This window comes from Schistocerca piceifrons, chromosome 1 (assembly GCF_021461385.2).
Source record: "Schistocerca piceifrons isolate TAMUIC-IGC-003096 chromosome 1, iqSchPice1.1, whole genome shotgun sequence".
NCBI lineage: Eukaryota > Metazoa > Arthropoda > Insecta > Orthoptera > Acrididae > Schistocerca > Schistocerca piceifrons.
In genome coordinates, this window is record NC_060138.1 from 563,242,251 (window position 1) to 563,259,069 (window position 16,819).

The following is a 16,819-nucleotide window of genomic DNA, read 5'->3' on the forward strand; positions in this document are numbered from 1 at the left end:
CGGGACCAGCCCCACAGTCCATGACTGCAGCGCCTCAGACCGCTCGGCTAACCCCCTGCGGCGTTGGCGAAGGGTACCTTGAGTACCCGTATCGGTTCTCCCTTCTATTCCAGTCTCGTTTGTTCGTGGAAAGAAAGATTGTCGGTATGCCTCTGTGTGGGCTCTAAATATCATACAGTTTAAAACCGGGTTCCTAAATCTCTGTCTCGCCATTATGCAGGGTGCTCCATTGATCGTGACCGGGCCAAATATCTCACGAAATAAGCGTCAAACGAAAAAACTACAAAGAACGAAACTTGCCTAGCTTGAAGGGGGAAACCAGATGGCGCTGTGGTTGTCCCGCTAGATGGCGCTGCCATAGGTCAAACGGATATCAATTTCGTTTTTTCAATTAGGAACAACCATTTTTCTTTACATATTCTTGTACTACGTAAAGAAATATGGATGTTTTAGTTGGACCACTTTTTTCGCTATGTGACAGATGGCGCTGCAATAGTCACAAACATATGGCTCACAATTGTAGACGAACAGTTGGTAACAGATAGGTTTTTTAAATTAAAATATGGAACTTAGGTACGTTTGAACATTTTATTTCAGTTGTTCCAATGTGATACATTTATCTTTGTGAACTTATCATTTCTGAAAACGCATGCTGTTACAGCGTGATTACCTGTAAATACCACTTTAACGCAATAAATGCTCAAAATGATGTCCTTCAACCTCAATGCATTTGGCAATACGTGTAACGACATTCCTCTCAACAGCGATTAGTTCACCTTCCGCAATGTTCGCACATTGCATTGACAATGCACTGACGCATGTTGTCAGGCGTTGTCGGTGGATCATGATAGCAGATATCCTTCAGCTTTCCCCACAGAACGAAATTCGGGGACATCAGAACCGCTGAACGTGCGGGCAATGGTATGCTGCTTCGACGACCAATCCACCTGCCATGAAATATGCTATTCAATACCGCTTCAACCGCACGCGAGCTATGTGCCAGACAGGCATCGTGTTGGAAGTACATCGCCATTCTATCATGCAGTGAAACATCTTGTAGTGGCATCGGTAGAACATTACGTAGGAAATCAGCATAAATTGCACCATTTAGATTGTCATCGATAAAATGGGTGGCAATTGTCCTTTCTTCCATAATGCCGCACCATACATTAACCTGCCAAGGTCGCTGATGTTCCACTTGTCGCAGCCACCGTGGATTTTCCGTTGCCCAGTAGTGCATATTATGCCTGTTTACGTTACCGCTGTTGGTGAATGACGCTTCGTCGCTAAACAGAACGCGTACAAAAAATCTGTGATCGTCCCGTAATTTCTATTGTGCCCAGTAGCAGAACTGTACACGACGTTCAAAGTCGTCGCCATGCAATTCCTGGTGCATAGAAATATGGTGCGGTTGCAATCGATGTTGATGCAGCATTCTCAACACCGACGTTTCTGAGATTCCCGATTCTGGTGCTATTTGTCTGCTACTGATGTGCGGATTAGCCACGATATCAGCTAAAACACTTGCTTGGGCATCATCATTTGTTGCAGGTCGTGGTTGACATTTCACATGTGGCTGAACACTTCCTGTTTCCTTAAATAACGCAACTATCCGGCGAGCGGTCCGGACATATCGATGATGTCGTGCAGGGTACCGAGCAGCATACATAGCACACGCCCGTTGGGCGTTTTGATCACAATAGCTGTACATCAACACGATATCGACCTTTACCGCAGTTGGTAAACGGTCCATTTTAACACGGGTAATTTATCACGAAGCAAATACCGTCCACACTGGCGGAATGTTACGTGATACCACGTACTTACACTTTTGTGACTGTTACAGCGCCATCTATCACAAAGCGAAATAAGTGATCCAACTAAAACAGTCATATTTCTATACGTACTACGCGAATATGTAAAGAAAAATGGGGGTTCCTATGTAAAAGAAACGAAGTTGATATCCCTTTGACCTATGGCAGCGCTATCTAGCGGGCCAACCATTGCGCCATCTTTTTTCTCCCTTCAAGCTAGACGGGTTTCGTTCTTTGTAGTCTTTTCCTGATGCTTATTTCGTGAGATATTTGGCCCGCTCACTATCAATGGACCATCCTCTATATCTGTAACCTTCTTGTGTCTCCAGGCCTCTTTCACGTATACAACCTTCTTTAATGATTCGTATACGAGATTTTAGCAATGATTATATCTGTGCAAAATTCTACCAGGCGGTTTCCACCTTCATTTCTTAAATGGTTCAAATGGCTCTGATCACTATGGGACTTAACATCTATGGTCATCAGTCCCATCACGAGGCAGTTCATGTCTTAGCCCCATTCCAAATTCACCTATTATTTTTCCGTCTCTTCCTTTTCCTACTACCGAATTCCAGTACTCCATGTTTATTGAATTCTCATCTCCCTTCACTATCTGAATAATTTTCTTTTTTTTCGCCATACATTGCTTCAATCTCTTCATCATCTGCGGAGCTATTTGGCATATAAACTTGTGCTACTGTGGTTGGTATGGGCTTCCAGTCTATCTCGGCTACAAAAGTGCAGTCACTATGCTGTTTGTAGAAACTTACCAGCGCTTCTACTTTTTTATTCGTTATTAAACCTACTTCTGCATTACCCCTATTTCATTTTGTATTTATAACCCTGTATTCACCTGACGAAAAGTCTTGTTCCTCCTGCCACTGAACTTCACTAATTACCAATATATGTAACGTTAACCCATCCTTTTACCTTTTTACATTCTCTAACGTATCTGACATTCCATGCTCCGATCTGTAAAACGCCAGTTTTCTTTCTCCAGGTAACCACATCCTCCTGACTAGTCCCCGACCCGCCCGGAAGTCCGAATGGGGGACTATTTTACCTTGAGCGATCACAACTTTTTTCCTTTCTTATTCATACACGTCTATTTGAACGTTAAGCGTCCGCAGTGGTAAACTTTTTTTCTTTTCGTTAAATAATAGGAATTTTTTTTTATTATCTCACAAGAGAAACAGAATTTTCAAGAAAAGTTATTACGAATTTAGAGCCAGACATAAAATTTTCTATAAACAATGTGTTTGTTTTGCTTTAAGACAACTAAAATGTTCCAGGTGAAAAATTAATATTACTAAACGGGACATCTTCCTGTGTTACAACTGGCCACATGCTGGGTATCCCTCCAAAGTGGACGAGGTCAGCTATTTATTTTAAAATGAGAAACCTTTCTGTTTTACTGTGTATTCGGAATCTACGCCAAAAAATAGTTACAGTTTACTCAAACCACTGTTTACTATTCATGGTAGATGCCACAGTAATCTAAAAAATCATATGCTGTGGCCGCCCACTTCATACATCGTAGCGCCTTATTTATTGGCATCCCACATCACACAGAATCAACATGGGATGCCTGCATCACAGGGTGTACGTACCCCAGGAAAACTTTCATCGCCTGTGAAGTCAACGAAAATATTTACCAGCAGCCACAACACAACACAACACCAGGTCTGCATCAACGGCCGCGAGGGTCCGCTATTCGTTCTCGGAGCCTGCAGAACAGCTTCACCAGATGTCGCAACTAGCCCAGGAACTAGTTTGATACGCCAGGTACGTGGTCACAAATAGTTCCGACAGATACATCCGCCATACGGACTTTGTAGCGCGGCACACTGACGGCAAAAGGCAGTTCGACGCACCGTTTGGAAGTATACAGATCTGCCACCCTGTGAGCCACAGCCGCTCACCTCTTGTAGCTGACCGATCTCTTGCATATGGACTTGTTTATTGTGATCGCTCCCCGTGATGCGTCGGGTCTTTCGTATTATTATTTCATATTTGTTCCGATTCGCAGTTGGGGTCGAGTCTGTTGTTCTTTCGGAAGTTGTGTTATAGTTTCATTTTGGTGAATCCAGCTTTCACGCTGCAGTCCCCGGCGCAGGTCTTCATCGCACGCTTCACGTGACGCCGGTTCCTCTCTGAGGCGCACACCCCCTCCGGGAGCAGGGCGCCTGTACCCATCTGCACCAACGGCGGCCGCAGCGACAGTTGCTCTCCTGTAATTAATGCTTTGTCACACATCAGAGGCAAGATTACTACTTCCTGATCCCACTGGATTGAAAGCCGAGGTCTGACGGTCGTCGTCATTGATAGTCATGAACCTCAGTGCTTTGGAAGCCTCCAACTCCATGGTGGAAGAGACGGACCCGCTGCCGCCAATTTCCTTCCTGCAGTCGATTTTCTGCACACGACGGTAGCGATCACTCTGACTGTGTGGTAGAACAGCACTCCTATCCCATTTCAAGTGGATATGTGGTCCTCCGCCACTATCATCGATGGGGATTACCACCATCAGTTGTGTTCACCACCGCTTCGTTCGTTCCCTATGTCCCTGAATAGCTACGGCAATGACATCGTCTGACTACAGGGGTTCAACGCTCGGGCCCAGTACCTCACTCACTATGTCACTCACCAGGTTTTAGTCCTCGCCACCCCCAAGGCCACCGACTTACTCGGAATGGGTCTTTATCCCTTACTGCTCCCCAACATACGTGACTCAGGCCTGACTGTCCATTCATTGTCGGCAGATATTTGCTTGCAGCAGCTTCTCGATGACTTCCATGACGTGTTCTCCAACACATGTCCAGGGGTCTCCGGGTTAGAACCCCACATTGAGCTTCTCCCCTTGGAAGTCTCGAAGTTCCACAAGGCTCTCTGATTACCACTCGCACTCTGTGACAAACTACACCAGGATCTTCACCGACTAGAGGCTGAGGACATCCTGACGCCAATCCAACATTGTCGTGGGATACACCCATTGTGGTCCATGAGAAGAAGAAGGAATCTTTTTGCATTTGTGGGGATTTTAAGGTCATGGTAAATTTCAGTAGGTTATTGAGTCCTGCCCCATACCCAAGGTTGATGAGATCCTGTCCAGGTTGGCTGGTGGTAATATTTTTCCCAGAATTGACCTGTGGGATGCTTATCTCCAGTTCCCTCTGGATGAGTTATCGAAATTATCTTGTTATTCAATACCACTCATGGGCCATTCTGTTACAACCACCTCCCATTCAGGGTCGCCATTGCTCCGGCCATCTTCAAGCACTATTTGGGAACTTTGACAAGAGACATTATGGGGACATCTTGCCGGCCAGGGTGGCCAAGTGGTTCTAGGCGCTATAGTCTGGAAGCGCTCGACCGCTACAGTCACAGGTTTGAATCCTGCCTCCGCCATGGATGTGTGTGATGCCCTTAGATTGGTTAGGTTTAAGTAGTTCTAAGTTCTAGGCGACTGATGACCTCAGCAGTTAAGTCCCATGTCTCAGAGACATTTGAACAATTTGACATCTTAGTCGCTGGTATCTCCATCCTGGACTTGATTCGGAACCTCCAGCACCTCTTCCTTGATCTTCAGGGTGCCGGCTTACATTGCAACAAGGTGAAAATTCTTCTTTTTCCTTTTTTGTTCCTCAGGTGACCTACCATGACCATGCTTTGAGCGCTGATGGAATTCGACCAATGCCGATGTACGTCGAGACTATTCAGCAACTGATTCCCCTCAAAGGAGTCGAAAAGGACATCGCCCACCGTAAGTCAGTCACATGGTCAACTGAATTGCTACAACCATTTTATTCCACATACCATGGCTATGGCGGAATCCCTTCGCTGCATCGTCCATAAGAATGTTAACTGGGACTGGTCGCAGCCTTTTGATAGGGCGTTAAGCTGTCTGAAGTCTTCTGTCCTAATGTCAGCTTGCTTTGTCCCTTATTACCGCACCAAGCCTCTCACATTCGCTGCCGATGCATCAAACTTCAGTGTGTGGACCGTCTTGTCTCACATCATAGACAGAGCCGAGTGCCCAGTTTCTTCCGTTTCCAAAAATAAATCCCTGGCTCAGTGTAACTACAGCCAAATTGAGAAGGAGGCCTTGGCCATGGTCTTATGGTTTAAGAAATTCCACGATTTCATCTACGCCCGTCGCTTCACCTTATACACTGATCATTAGCCTTTCACCTCGTTGTTCAGCAGTATGTTCGCCATACCCACGAGGACTGCTCGCCACTCCAGCGCTTGTCATTGTTCCATAGAGGACATTCCTATACCATGTTTTCCGGCCACAGCTCTCCTTGTCAAAGTCGATCTTATCTCTCGTCTCCTGGTGGATGCTGACTTGGTTGCCTATTTTCACCTGGATGACGCTGCTGTCCAGGCAGTAGCTGATTTGCCACTGGATGCCAAGCTAGTCCCTCATTGAACAGCAGACACCCTGAGCCACTAGGCGCTAATGCAACACGTTCAGCATGGGTGGCTGTCAGACCAACGTCAACTGCCACAGCAGGAGATCTGGGCCTACTGGCACTGTCACAAGGACCTGTCTCTCAGAGATGGAGTTCTCCTCATCTTGGGTGACAATGGTCATTGGCAGTTTGTGTTGCTGCCCTCGTTCCTCCAGCGGGCATTGGAACTCCTTCATGTTGGTCATTCAGGGATTGTCATGCAGAACAGCTTCAGCAGAGGTGGCGGATAGCCCAGGAAGCACACTGATACTCCAAGCACGTGATCGCAAATAGATACATGCGCCAAACGGGCTTTATAGTGCTGCGCACTGCCGGCAAAAAGCAGTTCGACGTACCTCTTGGAAGTATACAGAGATGCCACTCCGGCAACCACGGCCAGACGCTTCTTTTATCTGGTCGATATCTTACACATGCATTTAGTACAGTCCAAGAACATCTTGACACTGTATAATTGTTTATTGTGATCGCTCCCCGAGAAGAGTCGGGTCATTTCTATTATTATTTGTTAATTTATATTTGTGTCGATTCCCAGTTTGTATCGAGTTTGTTGCTCTTTTGGAGAGAGTATTATCGTTTCGTTTTGTTGAGTCCAATAAATTGTCTTCGGACTTGTGTTTTCCGCATTTCTATTCTGCTAGCGCTGATACTTCATCAGGTGTGCCTATTGTTGGAATTAAGAACCAATACATTTGAGTGTATATATAATTTTTATACAAGTGTAAACTTTGTGTCCTAACGATTTTATATTATTGATATTCGAAAGTAACTTAGGCGTTGCAAATGTTAGTGTACAGTGCAAGTAATGTGGCTAGAACTTGAAACTTCTATCAGACCAGATCCTTAATTTTCTGTTCCCTCTGGGGTTGATTGCCGATGGATCCCCAAACCATGAGGATGCTTGATTTCGGTGGCCGCCCTCGAACTCAGCAGTAAGGATGGCTGACTGTGGTGTGCATTTCCATCCAATCCTCGTAATACAAGCGTTGGCAGCTACACGGCTACTGGCGGAATACGAACTTCAACACACAGTAATACGTGAAATGTCCATGGAGTGATAACGACAGGCTCACCTGCTATGATTAGTCACCGACGTAATAACTGAAACGGTGAGAGACAAGGGAACTCACCGAAATCTGGACCTCAACGGTGAGAGGCAAGAAATGAGAGTACCCGTGAGAAGAGAAAACTGTATCATCATGGATCACGCTAAGCGTCGTTCCTAAATAGAAACTTAAACTGGAATCCATAATATACTGTATGAAAAAATTGGTAACAATAAAGTAAATTTGTAATTTAATTTTCAGACTTTGAACACAAAGATTTACATTTAAATCATACAAGAAATGTGGAATCAAATGCTTTCCTTATAATTGCAAGAACGGGCACACTTGATATTTGTCGAACACAACGCCATATACCACGAACTGGAAACAATGAGCTGAGTAAACCGTACGTGATTTTTTTGCGTGGAAATTGAATATGTAGTAAAAATGCGACGTTCACATTTATAATATAATTCTGACCCCGCCAACGCAGGAGCGGTGACTGAGAGACAGCTAGTTGTATCTCAGACGAGTGTCACCTTTACTAATATTAATTTCTTACGTGGAACATTTTGGGTGCGATGCGTCTTTCTCGAGATAATTAGTTGTCCAAAGAAAAAATTCACAGTATATATTTTGCTATCACATGCTGTTGTTTTTGTGATTTTCTGTATTTTCCACTATAGCTGTTGTTCTTACATAGTTTGTCTTTTGCAGTCAGGGAGAATTAAATGTAAAATACTTATTTACATCGAAAATTTACGATGGGGTATGTTAGACTGCTAATATTATTTTATTAGATATGGAAGTGTGTGTGTGTGTGTGTGTGTGTGTGTGTGTGTGTGTGTGTGTGTGTAGTGAGTGAGTGTGTGAGTGTGGCTTAAATATATGCTTACCCCATGACTGTCGTTTCAGGAAAGGAGAGATGGGAGACCTGTTGTGGTCTTCAGTACAGAGACTGTTTTGATGTAGCTCTCCATGCTACTCTATCCTGTACGTGCCTCTTCATCTACAAATAACTGCTGCAACCTACATCCTTCTGAATGTGCTATGAGTATTCATCTCTTGGTCTCGCTCTACGATTTGTACCCTGAACGCTTCTATCCAGTACTAAACTTGTGGTCTCTTGATATCTTAGAACGTGTCCTACCAACCGATCCCTTCTTCCAGTCAAGTTGTGCCACAAATTCATCTTCTCCCCAATTCTATTCAGTACCTGCGCATTAGTTACGTGATCTACCCATCAAATCTTCGGCGTTCTTCTGTAGAACCACTTTTCGAATTTTTCTATTTTCTTCTCTACACAGTTAATCAGCCGTGTTTCACTTCCATACATGGCGGCACTCCATACAAATACTTTCAGAAAAGTCTTCCTGACACACAAATCTATGCTCGATGTTAACAAGTTTCTCATCTTTAGAAACGCTTTCCTTGCCACAGACAGTCTACATTTTATATCGTCCCTATTTTAATCCGTCTCCGGCCATCCTCATTTAGGTTTTCCGTGATTTCCCTAAATCGTTTAAGGCAAATGCCGGGATGGTTCCTTTGAAAGGGCACGGCCGATTTCCTTCCCAATCCTTCCCTAACCCGAGCTTGCGCTCCGTCTCTAATGACCTCGTTGTCGACGGGACGTTAAACACTAACCACCACCACCACCACCACCTATTTTAATGATCATCAGTTATTCTGCTCTCCAAATACCAAAGATCGTTTACGACTTTAAGTGTCTTATTTCCTAATCTAATTCCCATAGCATCACCAGGTTTAATTCGACATCACTCCATTATCCTCGCTTCGCTTTTGTTGATGGTCATGTTATATCCTCCTTTCAAGTCCTTGTCCATTCTGTTCACCTTCTTTTTTTAGGTCCTTTCCTGTCTCTGACAGAATTAGAATGTCGTCGGCAAACCTAGAAGTTTTTATTTCTTCTCTATGGAATTTCATTCCTGCTCCAAATTTTCCTTATTCTTCCTTTACTGCCTGTTCAATATACAGATTGAGTAACATCGGGTATAGCCTACAACCTTGTCTCACTCCCTTGTTAATCACTGCTTCCCTTTCATGCTTCTCGACTCTTATAACTGCCATCTGGTTTCTGTGCAAATTGTAAGTAGCCTTTCCTTCCCTTAGTTGACCCCTGTCACCTTCAGGATTTGAAAGAGAGTGTTCAAGTCAACTTGTTCAAAAGCTTTTTCTTAGTCTACAAATGCTAGAAGCGTAGTTTTGCCTTTCCTTAACTATCTTCTAACATACGTCGTAGGGTCAGTATTACTACGCGTGTTCCAAATTTTTCTACGGAATCCTAACTGACCTTCCCCGGTGGCTGCAGGATGGTTATGCTTTTCTTTCGCTTTGCTTATAACACAGGTGATGCTGCCTGCCGTGAGAACTGCATTGCGTAACATTCAGTCGATACGACGATTCATACCCTCTATGAATCTAAATAATCCGTATTAGTTGTTAAATGATTTCGTTCAAATATGGTACACAGACTTTTGTTAATAATAGAAAGATGCTGTCAAAATTTCAGACTTTTTTTGTTGTAGTTCTGGAGGTAAAGAGAATTACCTAAATCTTCTGAAACCGACGCTTGTTTTTTTAAAACCAAGTTAGGAAGAATAACAGATTAACTTTCATTATCATTTGAAGCCATTCCAAAGCTAGCAGTGCATAAAAATCAATTAATCAGAATTTTCTTTTTAAACTTTAGTCACTGTGCATTACGTAACACAAAAATCGGTTAAAATTATTATTTGATTATATTTTGCCGTGTGAGTGCGTGAGAATAACTGAGAGAGTGTATGTGGGATATACGTCAAAATTTAATATTTCATTTTACGTAAAACCTTGTACAAACGAACCGTGGGAAATTAATGTTGTAACCACGATTCAGGTGACGTACGTCAGTGTGCGCTTGATTTTATATAAAAGTAGCCAGAATGGAAGCTAGAGGTGGAATAGGCTTATTTATCAATTTGAAAAAATATTCAGCACTTCGTTTATTTTGATTAAACAGAGTAAAAGAACCTGAAGTTTTTCTGTCAATAATTACTATAAAATTAGTGATCGGATAAGGCAAGATTTGGAAATTAGTCGGGTCGGCTACTTTTCGACTGAATATTTGTTATACAGACAGTTAAATTTAAATGATAACGTTTTACCATATTAAATACAGACTTGATAGCCATGTCATGTGTTTCAGTATGAATAAAATGCAGAGATAATCAAATTTTAAACGCTTTTCTGCAAGTAGACTGAAGATCCCGAACGCACGATTTTTTATCATGAACTTTCAGGAACTGACTTTCAGCTAGTGTTACGCGGCCTCTGTGTGGTAGGTATTGGGTGACGGTCTCATAAGCTAGCACGTATCTGCTACCACAGAGTGAAGGTACAAACTCGAGAATCCTATCAAGGTAGGTGGACTCTACAACAGCATTAACAAAAACGTAGACGACGGAACCCGCCCCACTACGTGCTTTCTAGGGCATTGGAATTATTATATTCTTCTTGAATTCTGAGGGTATTTCGCCTGTCTCATACATATTGCTCACCCTATGAAAGAGTTCTGTCATGGCTGTCTCTCCCAAGGCTATCCGTTGTTATAATGGAATTTTGTCTACTCCCAGGGTCTTGTTTCGACTGAGGTCTTTCAGTGCTCTGTCAAATTCTTCACGCAGTGTCATATCTCCCATTTCATCTTCATCTACGTCCATTTCCCTTGGAAATGTTTACAATTTAAAGGCAGGTTCCTAAATCTCTGTCTTAACATTATACAGGGTGTTTAATAAGTGATGGTCAATATTCAGGGATATGACAGGTGTGATCATTCTAAACCTAAAATTCCAGTAAAAATGGATTGTAAAACGCATACCTTAAGAGCAATGAGCAATTTCTGATCTCCGATACTGCGAAACAAATCTTTTCAATTGCAAGCTTTTTGCGTTCCATATTTTGAGAACTGGTAGTGTGGACCAAAACAAGAAAATAATGCCCAGTACACATGTGCTTTAAAATACATACCTTAAACGTTATGAACACTTGCTCATTACAGGAGTTGTATTTCAATAAAGCGAGAATTAACAAGTGTTCATAGCTCTTAAGGTACGCATTTTATAATACATGTTAACTGGACATTTTTTCCTGTTTTGGTCCATTCTACCACTTCCAAAAATGTTTGTTTCAGGCCGGCCGGTGTGGCCGTGCGGTAAAAGGCGCTGCAGTCTGGAAACGCGTGACCGCTACGGTCGCAGGTTCGAATCCTGCCTCGGGCATGGATGTGTGTGATGTCCTTAGGTTAGTTAGGTTTAATTAGTTCTAAGTTCTAGGCGACTGATGACCTCAGAAGTTAAGTCTCATGGTGCTCACAGCCATTTGAGCCATTTTTTTTGTTTGTTTCACAGTATCCAAGATAAAGAATCGCTCAGAACTCTTAAGGTGTGCGTATCTGAGCACATGTTTTTCTCCACCTTTTGTTTCTAATGCCGGCCGGAGTGGCGGTGCGGTTCTGGGCGCTACAGTCTGGGGCCGGGCGACCGTTACGGTCGCAGGTTGGGATCCTGCCTCGGACATGGATGTGTGTGATGTCCTTAGGTTAGTTAGGTTTAATTAGTTGTAAGTTCTAGGCGACTTATGACCTCAGAAGTTAAGTCGCATAGTGCTCAGAGCCATTTGAACCATTTTTATTTTGATTCTAATGGTCATTTCTCTCATTTCCCTGGATATTGACCATCACTTCCGAAACACCCTGTATAATCTATCAGAAATCTTTCAGTGTCTCCAGGCTCCTAACCCGTGGACAGCCTTCTTTCATGATTCTTAAGCCAAGTGTTAGCTCTGTGCAAAATTGTACTAGGTGGCTTCCTCTTTCATTTCTTACCCCCAGTCCGTATTCTCCTACTACTTTTCCTTCTCCTCCTTTTCCTACAGTAGAATTCCAGTCCCCTATAACTATTAAATCCCTTAGCTATCTGAATAATTTCCTTTATTGTCTCACACATTTCTACAATCTTCTCATCATCTACGTAGATAGTTTGTAACCTCCCTCTTACTAATCGTCCTATCGTGCTTACGATATAAAATTTAACCGTGATCGCGTGTATGCCTCATGTTTTTTTTTTCTATTTAGATGAGGCTATCTTTCCCGAAAACGTGATACCGTTAAGTAGGAGGGAAGTGTACAACCGACCATTCTGATGGAAAGTCTACTAAAAATAAAAGGTAATTAAACCGAGCAGAGCTATAATTTGGAAAATGAAAGTTATTTTGTGCATTCACTCACGAACAACACGGGACAGAAAATGGGTAGCACTGATCATTAATCCAAAGTTACCTAATGAGCGAAAAGGAAATAATTAACGGTCGCCAGCCCACTAGGGCAATTTACATCCAAAATCCTGTACAAGATGACGGGAACGAAAACATGTTTTATTAAACACTGTCCGGCCAAAGTGGCCGAGCGGTTCTAGGCGCTTCAGTCTGCAGCCGAGCGACCGCTACGGTCGCAGGTTCGAATCCTGCCTCGGGCTTAGATGTGTGTGATGTCCTTCGGTTAGTTAGGTTTAAGTAGTTCTACGTTCTAGGGGACTAATGACCTTAGATGTTAAGTCCCGTAGAGCTCAGAGACATTTGAACGATTAAACACTGACGTGGCAACTGAAGGCTGTCACGTTTTTTGACACTAATTTTAAGTCAGTATGTATTGATAAAGAAAACTGAGAAGTCACGTTATGTCTGGCATTAAATTTTGAAAAAAGGCAATCGAGTTACGATTTGAAAATATGTAACTAAACTTTATGCTAGTACTGAACTTCGTTACGTGAACAATGAGATTCAGTCACGTCAACGTAACGTCAGCAAAGAAATTTACAAAAAAGCAAGCACTTCTTACCCTGCCGTTACTTATTTGCAGATTGGATTTCATGTTATTGTCTGAATAACGGAGCCTTTTTCACTGACTTCAACAGAATGAAACACTAGTACATTTACCACACCAAACAACCATGTGCTCCAAGCTGTATGTAAAATAAATGAGACTTCCGCACTCTTAATTCGTACACTTCTTTTGATTTGGATATTTTCCAGCGATTGATTCTCAAAGTGGAAAAATGAAATTCCTTTACTTTAGTCCGGCCTGAATCCTGTGTTGTAAAACATGTAAATGAAAGTAGACTGAGGCTAAAATTCTTAAAAGTGAAATTATTCATTAATAAATGGGCTGTAACTATTCAGTTTGTTTCTTATGACACTCAGTAAGCATATAAGCAAAAAAAGAGGAACAAGGATCCTGCTTGGTAACAATGTCTGGGGGCAATGAGGGCACAATCGCCCTGAGTTTAACTGATTATTATTTAAATAAATTTTATCAATCAAATCACATTCAACTGTGATTTTTTGACACTCCCTTCAGATCTTCTGTAAGGAGAGTGGCTGGATTTGAACGTACCACAAGAACAACGTAAAAGTGAACAACTTGATACCTTCAGCGAATATGAATTGAAGTTCGTATTGCGGAGGGCATTCGACTCCCGCTGTCCGTGCAGCAGTGATGACCATAGCGCAGCGATGGTGTAATGGTCAGCATTTCTGCCTATTAAGTCCCGGTACGGTAGCTCAGTGTGTTTGTTTAGAGGGTTAGCTACTCCCTGTAATAAAAAACTGAGTTAATGGATCAACGATTAACTTCAACAAGCATTATGGGACGTCCGCCCTGAACAAACTCAATGACCAACAACGAACAAAATGAGAACAAAAAGTAAAATAAGTAAAAGGTAAAGAAGAAGACATGGTTTCAAGTCCTGATTGAAGGACAAATTTTAATTCATTTCTTCAGCTTCCAACATTATTGTAAATTGTGTACGTGGTGGTTATTAATAAAATTAACTGTGTGTCTTTCTCACTTGTTTGACGATTCCTGCCCGCACTGCCCTTCCTAATCCATTTCATCCAGAAACATATGTATGGGTTCAAATGCAATCACAGCACGAAATTTGGACCTGGAGACCAAAAACTGGAATTAATTTTTTCCAGGGTAAATCGGCACTGCATCAATGCTTTAGAATGTCTACCAAGTTTCGCTGCCGTACAGTAATTACCTCTCATACTGGAAGTCTCTGAGTAGCTGTATTTTAATTATAACCGCCAGACACTTTTCGCAGTATCTGTTCATTCCCACTGTAATAATCATCAATGCTCAGCAGTCAGAGCGTACTACTGATAAGGCTCAATGGCACGTTTAACACTATATATTACCACACAGCTGGCTACACAGACGCCACATTAGTAGGGCACAGATGGGCATAGTTACAGTGTTCATATATTCTTACATAAACTCAGTGTTGTATCTTGATTTTAGCAACAAATACACGTTCGTTAATCAAAGACAGATGAAATACAACGTTTAATCAGTATGAAATACAAGACTGGTATTGTAAACCCAGACAAAATATATACTACTTAGTCTGCATTGTAGGTAGAAGACTATCAAGTTCACGCAAAAGAAACAATTACTCGTAGGTGTGTTGACTAAAAGATTGTGCGCATCCTCATATGAACAATGGAATTTCAGTGACTGAATCGTCACTTACCTGTACAGGATCATAAAGACACAGAAGGGGCTGGTCCTGATTGCCATGACTTGGGTATCCTTTAAGATCTTTTCTATTATAAGGAGTAGGTTTTCATGAAGAGAAAGTAAGTTTATTCCTGGTTCGGAACTTAACTGGCACACCCAGGCTGGTTTGTGAGTCCTAGGGAACAGGAGAGCAGGATAGCGGTCACTCACAGCTGGATGAAGAGCGGGAATCAAAGAGGATCCAGGATGAAACTGATGCTCGAGGTGCCGGCCGATGGTTGATATGTGACGTCTCTTCCGCTGGCTTCGAGAACAGGCGATAGTAAGCGTGCTATCAGGTCACGTACCACAAGAACAAACAACCATTACCCAAGAAATGATTCAACTCGGCAATATGTCTGAACATACCAAAAGGAAAAAACGTATGTAAAATAATACTTTTTATGTGCGAATCAGTCTGGCTAGGCGACCTGCAAAGTATCGACATTGTCTCAAAACGCGAGTGTTTTAGAGTAGGTGTAACCTAGCCTGTAATGAATATCAGTTGACAATACTGGTAACTGTAACCAAGTATAGGTTATATCTTTATACATGACTCAAAGTTAAATCTGCGTACTTACTCCACAAGCCTCCAGTCGGTACATGGTAAAAGGCATCTAGCTCTACTGCAAGTATAGCCCCTTTACTGTCACACTCGCATATGGAAGGAGGCAAATGAGACTTTCTCTACGCCGTAGTACGAGCCTTGATTCCCCTGCCTTGTCTTGGCGGTTTTTACGCGTGATATTGTTGTTGCTACTAGGATCTAAAGTCCTTCCCAAATACCGATGCTGTAAACCGCAATCTCCCCTAGAGGGATCCTCATTTGAGTTCGAGTTATTCTCATTTGAATTCGCTAAGGGTTTCTGTAGCAATCGTGTGTTGACGGAAACTACAGGCAGTAAATTTTCTCCTCTGAATACCTTCAGTGTCTTCCTTCAGTCCGACCCGTTATGGAGTCCCAAACACTCGAGGACTGTTAAATCATAAGCCTCCTCCATAAATGAGCTGCACTGCCGTATTTTCCTGTCAATTAGCGTAAGTCGACATCTCGCCCTCCTTCCAACCAATCTTACGCACTAGTTCGGCTTAACATTTCTTTCTAACGTGAAGCCAAAGTATTTAATAGACGCAACTATATCAAGCGGCGCATCAGTAACACTGTATTCAAACGTTTCCACACTCACCTGAATTAACTACCTCGATTACACTGATAAACTAAGGTACCAATATAACTACCTCTCAATAGTCACAGATTTAGTTTTCTAGTCCTGTTTTCATCAAATAACTAACTATAAGAATTTGGATAAGAATAAATATTAATATGTGTACATAATTTCACCTTATTATACATGAACTTGGTATGCATAGTGAGATTAACGAATGTTACAGATTTCAGAAGTAAAAGCTCGTATCATTAAAATTATACAAAGATCAAGTGCCGTCAAACTTCGTCAGTCGTAGTGAGCACACATCCAGTAGACATTACTGATGTATACTGGATGGCTCAGATGGCAGCCGTTACGTTACTGCCAATCGGTGCCATGCATCGTAGATGGCGCAGTCCACGGTGGACGCCAGTGGACAACAGTTCTGCTAGCTGATCCCGAAAGGTCTCTCTTTGGCATCCAAGACATGCGCCAAGGCGACTCGCCCTCCACCCAAGCCTGAAGCACTCGCTGCTCAGCTTCCAGCTGACGTGCTTCCAGTTAGGAGTCATAAGATGGCAGCATCAGCGGCGGCTGCATGATACAGTAACTTTACCTACCACCTCCCCCCCCCCCCCCCCCTCCGCCTCCTCACCCCAACACCAACACTTCTAAGCACCACGTGTAAGGCCTGCTGTAACTCAGCAGTTCATGGCGGTCTCTG